We start from the raw sequence: 9054 nt of genomic DNA on the forward strand, positions 1-9054 counted from the left end.
ATCTGGCACCCTCCACCCCACTCCTGGTAATTACCATTACACTTCATGTTCATTGTTCCTACCACACACACACACAAAAAGGTTGAGTGGAGAAAGAAAATTTTGAAGGTAATGAATGAATATGTTTATCTTCTTTATTGTGCTAATGGTTCCACTGGTGTATTCATATATTCTAACCCAACAAATTATATATATTAAAAATGTGCAATTTTTGTATATAAATTACACTTTAGTAAAGAAAGTAAAAAGTGTATGTGTGTGTGTTTGTGTGTGTGTATTTATAGAGAGAGAGAAGATAGAAAGAGATGCTCTAAAATGAACAATTCTAAATTTTCAAACCAAAAAAAAAGAGACCACTTTTATATTATAGGTACACATGGCCTCTTTCCAAAAATTTATTCTGTGTTAGAAGACAAAGAAAATTTCCATAATAGTGTTGAAAAATTATGCATAAATAAAATCTAATTTTATTTTCATTCACCTGTCTAATCTAACTATATAAGATGATCTTGTTATATATTCTATAATATTTTTTCAAAAGATTCATCACAGATTATACTTCCCTTTCCTTTAACTAATTAATTGAGGTCCATCTTTTGCAAATGACTATTGGCTCCATGAAAGTACAGACCACTTACTTTGTTGATCATTTCTTCACAGGATGTAGCATAGCCTGGAAAAATATAGAACAAAAATCATATTTTAAAGTCAATATATGAATAATAAAGAAAACAAAGGCAAATTTTATTAATATAGTATTTACAAATTTAGCAAGAAAACACAAAAGAGCAAATCATCAGTTAATCTCAACTAATGAAGAATTAGACACAGAGAAACAAAGGTTGAGGAAATAAAGATAAAATATGTATTGTGAGATACAAAACAATAGAAAATAGCAACAACCATAATAGAAAATTAATATAGGAATATATTTATACATTAATATGTTAATATATTTAGAAACACACAATCATTTAAGAAACACATATTATTGAAATGATTTACAAAATATATAATAAAAGGAAACCAAAATCCTAAAAGGAGTTACAAAAAATATTAATGTATTGCAGCCTGATTACTACTGTACTTCCCAAAATAACAAGACCATTAAATATTATGCAGGTTATTATAAAAATAATTATACTAGATTATTTTGTAGGTGAATACTTGTAAGCACTTTGTGGACATATGATTATCACATTTAAATTATTAGAGCTTGATGAAAGGATATAATATCTCAATTTTTATAAGAAAAAATTCCAATACAGTCAAAAGAAAGTTATAGATTAAGCTTATATTTAAATATTGATTCAATAACACAAAATATTAGCAAATAATAAACAGCACTATGTTCAGTAATAATATACCATGACCGCAGACCTCATATGGATACTTTAAGAATATAAGCAGTTTGGGCTGGGCGTTGTGGCTCAGGCCTGTAATCCCAGCACTTTGGGAGGCCGAGGTGGGTGAATCACAAGGTCAGGAGATCGAGACCATCCTGGCTAACACCGTGAAACCCTGTCTCTACTAAAAATACAAAAATTAGCCAGGCATGGTGGCAGACACCTATAGTCACAACTACTTGGGAGGCTGAGGCAGGAGAATGGCGTGAACCCAGGAGGTGGAGCTTTCAGTGAGCCAAGATTGCGCCACTGCACTCCAGCCTGGGCAACAGAGCTAGACTCCATCTCTGGGGGAAAAAAAAAAGAATATACGCAGTTTGATATTAATAATGTTATTTTTATTCTTCTTAGTGGTAGGTTGAACAGACTAAACAATGTCAAATGTTTTGTTTTTTTTTTTTTCTGTCCATAAGTTTATTGCCTGTATGTGAAAAATCATCATAGAAAATTGTTTGGTTTAGCTCTCAGCAGCCCGCTCCTCAGCTCTGAAGAAGCTTGCCTTCTTTTGAGCTACCCAATCCTTCCTCTGACCAAGGGACATTTTGGGACGGTTCCACCTCTTCTTTTTCACTTCTTTCTTGGCTTCTTTTCATAGACTGGATTATCTCTTACAGCAGCATGAGCTTTCTTATACATCTCCTCCATCATGTCTGCAGTTACGCTGCTCTTTATTGAGAGAACTGTTTCTCGTAAGCATCTTCATCTTCTTCCATTACGTAACTCATGTAATCTGCAACATTCTGGCCCATGATGTGCTTCCAGTGTACTTCTGCATTAAATTCCTTGCTTTCAGAATTATAACCAGGGAATCATTTGGTACTGTGAGGAATAGACAAGCCTCCCTCCACAGCTCCCTTCAGGACACTAAAAACTTTATTGCCAGTGGTAGTTCTGGCAAGGCCTGCATCCAAATAGCAGGTGAAGACACCTGGCTGACCATCAATGCTTTCCACATCGTATTCATCGCCAGTCACCTCCACTTGGCCTTCATAGATCTTGTCCATGCCAAACCTATTGAGAAGCCTGTGGGCCAGCAGCAGGCCAGCACAATATGCTGCAGCATAATTTGTCAGGCCAACCTTCACACCATATTTTGGTAGTTCATGTACATATACTGTGCAGACTATCATATCCCCCTCTATACAGGCATAAGCAATCTGACAAATGATATCTCTGTTTGTTACACGAACTATCATCCTGTATTTGGGTGTGTTGTGTTTATTTTTATCCTGTATCACCAAGCGTTTCTGAGCATAGTAATCAGTTTTACCCTCTCGTCGTCTTCTAAATTTCACTTGGTATCTCTTAAAGTAAGCCTTATTCTTAACAACTTTAACAAACCCCATCCTGCGGAACAGAGGCCCACATCTGTGGCTGACAGATACCTGCAGGCCCAGTGATGTTCAGTGGGGGGAAAAAGACCAAATGTTTTCAATAAGCTTTTAAAATTTAGAATAGCTTTAAATTTTAAATGTGTAAAATGTTTAATTAAATCTGCAAACCAGAGAAAGCTTCTGTACAGATTATTTCAGCAAGGTATTAAACCTAGCACTCATTAGTTAGTATTCCATGGTGTATATATAGCACATTTTCTTTATCCAGTCTACTATTGATGGACATATAAGTTGATCTCATGTTTTTGCTATTGTGATTCATGCCACAATGAACATCTACATGCATATGTCTTTATGATGGAACCTTGTATATTCCTTTATGTATATACCCAGTAATGAGATTGCTGGGTTGCATGGTAGTTCTGTTATTAGGTTTTACAGGAATTGCCACACTGTTTTCCACAATGTTTTAAATAATTTATACATCCACCAATAGCATGTAAGGCGTTTCTTTTTCTCCACAACCTTGCCAGAATCTATTATTTTTGACTTCTTAATAATAGCTATTCTGACTGGTGTGAAATGGTATCTTATTTTGATTTGCATTTCTCGAATGATCAGCCATGTTGAACATTTTTTCATATGATTGTTGGACGCATCTTCTAAGAAGTGTCTGTTCACGTCCTTTCCCCACTTGTTAATGAGGTTGTTTTCATCTTGTGAATTTGTTTAAGTTCCTCATGAATGATGGATATTAGATCTTTGTCAGATGCATAGTTTGCAAAAGTTCGCTCCCATTTTGTGGTTGTGTGTTTAATCTGTTGATAGTTTCTTCAGCTGTGTAGAAGCTCTTTACTTTAATTAGATCCCATTTGTCATGTTTTTTGCTTGTGCCAAAATTGCTTTTGGCATCTTCTTCATGAAATATTTGCTCATTCCTGTGTCCATAATATTACTTAGGTTGTCTTCTAGGATTTTTATAGTTTGGGGTTTTATATTTAAGTATTTAATTGAGTTGACTTTTTGTATGATGTAAGGAAGGGGTCCAGTTTCAATCTTCTGCATATGGCTAGCCAGTTATCCCCGCACCACTTACTGAACAGGGAGCCCCTTCCTCATTGCTTGATTTTTATCAGCTCTGTTGAAGATCATATAGTTGCAGGTGTGTGGTCCTATTTCGGGGTTTTCTATTATGTTCCATTAGACTATGTGTCTGTTTTTGTACCAGTACTATGCTGTGTTGGTTACTGTAGCCATGTAGGACAGTTTGAAACAGGGTAGCACAATGGCTTCAGCTTTGTTCTATTTATTTAGGCTCTTCAAGTTATCTTTTGGTTCATATGAATTTTTAAAAAGGTTTTCTCTAGTTCTGTGAAAAATTGGTAGTTTGATAGGAATAGCATTGGATGTATAAACGCTTTGTGCAGTATGACCATTTTAATTATGTTGATTTTTCCTATCCATGAGCATGGGATATTTTTTTCCATTTGTTTGTGTCATCTCTGATTTTTTTTGAGCAGTGTTTTGTAGTTCTAGTAGAGATCTTTCACCTCCCTCTTTAGCTATCTTCCTACGTAATTTATTCTTATTGTGGCAATTGTGAATGGTATCTCATTCCTGATTTGGCAATAGCTTCACTGCTGTTGATGTATAGGAATACTAGTGATGGCAGAAATGTCCCATCTGGAGTGACCCCTGTGAGGACGCTGGCTGCAGCAGAGGAGGAGCCAGTGCTCCTAGCCACAGCCACAACTGCTCAGCTATGGCTCCAGACCTTGGCATCCCTGCACTCTAGGGGGTTCAGGAAACTCCTTGCCTCTGCAGAATTGAAAGTGGCTGCTCCTGCTTCCTGGCCTCTCCCTGCTCCTGGTGCCGGCTGTGGGGTAAAGCAAAGTTGTGGCTGACCCTGGGCACTGTCACGACTTGGCTGGTGTGTGCATGCTGGGCAGTGCTGACACATCAGCACCCTGCCACTTTAGTCCCTTCCGAATTTTGAGCTCCAATGAGCATGGGAGGGACCCTGAAGGGGGGCTGAGGGTGGCTCAATATGGGCCTGCAGGTGCACCTCAGTAGGAAGAGCTTGGGTGCTGTGGATGGCATGTTGATGGTGACGGAGGCAAACAGGCTCCTGGGAGGAAAGGGGCAGGTCTCAGGTGAAACCCTACCTTCAAGCCAGGGATGTCCTGAAGCCTGGGGACAAGGCTGCCAGTTCCAGGTGAAGTCCGTGGCCCAGAGTGAGAACTTATGGTGCTTATGGTCACTCATGGACCAATCAGCATGCACTTCCTCTGTTCTGAGCCCATAACAACCCCAGATTCAGCCAGACTTGTACAGACATCAGGACTACCAGCTGTGGGAAGGAGCTATGCACTTTGGATCTCCTCCACTTGTCAGGACGATCAGCCTTCAGAAAGGGGCTACCCACTATGGGTCTCCTCCCTGCTGAGACCTGGATGCTCATTGGGATGACCTGTCTGTGGAAAGGAGCTGCCCTCTATGGGTCTCCTGAGAGCTGTTCTGTGTCTCAGTAAAGCTCCTCTTCACCTTGCTCACCCTGCAATTGTTTGCATACCTTATTCTTCTTGGGCACAAGACAAGAACTCAGGACTTGATGAATGGCAACACTGAAAGAGCTGTAATACAAACACTACTGAAATTCCCTCCAGCTTGCCACGTGGTGAGTGAAGAGAAAGTGAGAAGAGCTGTGGCCATTTGGGGATCCCAGACCTAGGGCACAGAGCCAAGGCTGTGACACCTTCTTTGGAGCTCTGTGGTTCCTGGTATCTCCATTGTTCCAGGTGCCGCTTCATTCCCCTCATCCAGACACAGGTGCCTGCAACAGAAGTCACTTGTATATCTGACCTAGCCGCAGCCTTGCATGGAGGAGGAGCCTGTGCTGGTGCCTGGAATTGCCTGCTGGGCCACAACAGCCAGTGTGCCTGGCTGTGCACAGTGGCCAGAACCCATGCTCACTCACACAACCCTCGCTACTCCATGCCTGACTCACCCTTGACAGGTGTGGAATACAAGCTGACAGTGCAAGCAAACCACAACCAGCTAGGTCACGTAGGCAGAACAAGCCCAGAAAGCCCAAGCAAAACCTCAAGCAAAGGTGTCACCAGCCACAGACATTTCTAGCAGGAAAAGTGACACCCTAAATATCCTGAGACACTAGTGATTTCTGTGCATTGATTTTATATTGTGAAACTTTGCTGAAGTAGTTTATCAGCTTAGGGAGCTTTTGTGCCAAGAATTTGTGGTTTTCTAGATATAGGATTACATTGTCTGCAAAGAGTGATAGTTGGACTTTCTCTCTTCAAATTTAGATGTCCTTTACTTCTGTCTCTTGACTGATTGCTCTGGCCAAGACTATTATGTTAAATAAGAGTGGTGAAAGAGGACATCCTGGTGTTGTACCAGGATGTTTCCAAGAGGAATATTTTCATATTTCTTTGCTCAGCTAGTATGATATTGGCTGTGAGTTTGTCATAAATGACTGTTATTATTTTAAAGTACGTTCCTTCAGTGCCTAGTTTGTTGAGGATTTTTAATAGAAAATGATGTTGAGTCACATCACAAGACTTTTATGCACCTATTGAGATGGTCATGTGGTTTTGTCTTTATTTCCGTTTACGTGATGAATCACATTTATTGACTTACGTATATTGAACCAACCTTGCATCTCAGGCATAAAGCCTACTTGATTGTGGTGGATGAGCCTTTTGATGTGCTGCTGGATTCACTTTGCCAATATTTTGTTGAGGATTTTTGCATCAATGTTCATCAAGGGTATTGGCTTGAAGATCTTTTTTTGGTTTTGTCTTGGCAAGGTTTTTGTATCAGGATAATGTTGGCCAGAGAGGCCATGATTTAAGGAGGAGTCCCTCTTCCTCAATATTTTGGAATAGTTTCAGTAGGAAGGAATGGTACCAGTTCTCTGTACATCTTGTAGAATTTGTCTACGAATCCTGATTAAATTTTGGAGCTTGTTATTGGTCTATTATGAAATTCAGTTTCTTCCTGGTTCAATCTTGGAAGGGTGGATGTGTCCAGGAATTCATCCTTTTCTTCTAGATATTCTACTTTGTGTGTATAAAGTTGTTTATATTATTCTCTGATGGTTACATATAGTTCTGTGGGGGTCGGTGTTAATAAGGTCTTTGTCATTTCTAATTGTTTTTATATTCTCTTCTCTTTTGCCTCTTCTACTCTCTTGTATTTGTCTCCTCTTTTATTTTTCTATCAAGAAGTCTATCTATTTTATTAATTTTTTCAAAGAGTCAATTCCTGGATTTGTTGAACTTTTGAATGGATTTTCTGCCTCAATCTCCTTCATTCAGCTCTGATTTTGGTAATTTCTTATCTTCTGCTAGTTTTGGGGTTGTTTTCTATTGGTTCTCTGGTTCTTTTTAGTTGTAATATGAGGTTGGTAAATCGAGAACTTTCTACCTTGTTGATGCAGCATTTAGAGCTATAAATTTCCCTCTTAACAGTAACTTAGCTGTGTCCCAGAGATTCTGGTATATTGTACCTTTATTCTTATTAATTTCAAAGAACTTCTTGATTTCTGCTTTAAACTCATTACTTATCCAAAGTCATTCAGGAACGTGTTATTCAATTTCTATTTTATGGTATGATTTTAAGTGAATCTGTCAACTAATTTGGTTGTGTTGTGTTCTGAGAGTGGTTGTTATGATTTCAGTTTTTTTTTTCTTTTTTCGCGTTTGTTGAGGAGTGTTTTCTGTCTGATTTCAGTGCTGATTTCAGGTCCTGAATATCTTTGCTAATTTTCTGCCTCAGTGATCTAAAAATATCATTGGGGTGTTAAAATCTCCCACTATTACTGTGTGGGAGTTTAAGTTTCTTTGAAGGTCTCTGAGAACTTGCTTTATGAATTTAGGTGCTTCTGTGTTGGAGATGTATATATTGAAGATAGTTAGATCTTCTTGTTGAATCAAATCTTTTACCCTTACGTAGTGCCCTTCTTTGTCTTTTTTAATCTTTGTTGATTTAAAGTCTGTTTTATCTGAAATTAGGATTGCAATCCCTGACTTTTCTGTTTTCATTTGCTTGGTAGATTTTCTTTATCCCTTTATTTTGTGTCTATGGGCATCATTGCATGTGTGAAGGCACAGAGTGGCAAGCTTCATAAAGAACTAAGAACTATTGGTATTCTGTCTTCAAGAGAATACCAATAGAGACAGAATACCAATAGTTCTTGGTTCTTTATGCAGCTTGCCACTCTGTGCCTTTTAACTGGGGCAGTTAGCCTACTTACATTCAAGGTTTATATTGACATTTGTGGATTTCCTCCTGTCATGATGTTGTTAGTTGGTTATTATGCAGAGGTTTTGTGTGTGTGTGTGTGTGTGTGGTGTGTGTGTGTGTGGTTGCTTTATAGTGTTACTGGTCTGAGTACTTCAGTGTTTTTTGTTTTTTTTTTGGTTTTTTTGTTTGTTTTTTTAATGGCTAGTAATGGTCCTTCCTTTCCATATTTAGTGCTTCCTTCAGGGATTCTTGTAAGGCAGGTCTGATAAATTCCGTCAGCATTTGCTTGCTAACAGGAATCATATTTCTCCTTTGCTCATGAAGCTTAGTTTGGCCAGATATGAAATTATCAGTGGAAATTTCTTTTCTAAGAATGTTGAATATAGTCACCAAATCTATTATGGCTTGCAGGGTTTCTGCAGAGAGGTCTGCTGTTAGTCTGATGGGCTTTCCTTTGTAGGTGACCTGACCTTTCACTCTAGCGGAAACGTTATTTTCCCACATATTCTTTCAGTTGATGCTTCACTTCCTTAAAATTCTGGACCAAATGTCACTCTTTTTGTGGTCTTCCTGGCCGACTCCCTTACATAAAATGTAATCTGCCATTTTTTATAATTGTTTATTCCACTCTGCCTGCTTTGTTTCTTTCCGTAGTGTTTATCAATTTATAATACTCACATAATATGCGTATTTGTTATCTGTCTTCTCTCTTGTGTCCTTTGAAAAGGGGAAGTGCCAGCTTTGAGTTAAAAAAAACATATTTTTATTACAATTCCATCACCAGCAACTAAAAAGTACCTGTGACATAAAAGATACTTTAAAAAGTTTACTCAATTTACATTGCTCTCGTATATTTAGTTCTCAGTAAATATTAGCTAACAAATGAGAGTAAGAGCGATGATAAATCCTTTACTAACAAATATATAATATTGTTTGAAATATTCAAATAATACAGAGAATAAGTATATATACATTCCATTTTCTGGATAAAAAAAGTGTAATCATATTAGGCACAATCATTTGTCTGTTAATATATATATTACCAA

The 9054-nt window shown here is 38.1% G+C and overlaps 1 pseudogene; it reads right to left on the minus strand.

Annotated features, from left to right (window-relative positions):
• Window positions 1–1795: 1795 nt before the first annotated feature.
• On the minus strand, window positions 1796–2775 carry LOC105518565 (annotated as a pseudogene).
• Window positions 2776–9054: the final 6279 nt, after the last annotated feature.

This window comes from Colobus angolensis, unplaced genomic scaffold, assembly GCF_000951035.1.
Source record: "Colobus angolensis palliatus isolate OR3802 unplaced genomic scaffold, Cang.pa_1.0 Scaffold320, whole genome shotgun sequence".
In the NCBI taxonomy this organism is placed as follows: Eukaryota; Metazoa; Chordata; class Mammalia; order Primates; family Cercopithecidae; genus Colobus; species Colobus angolensis.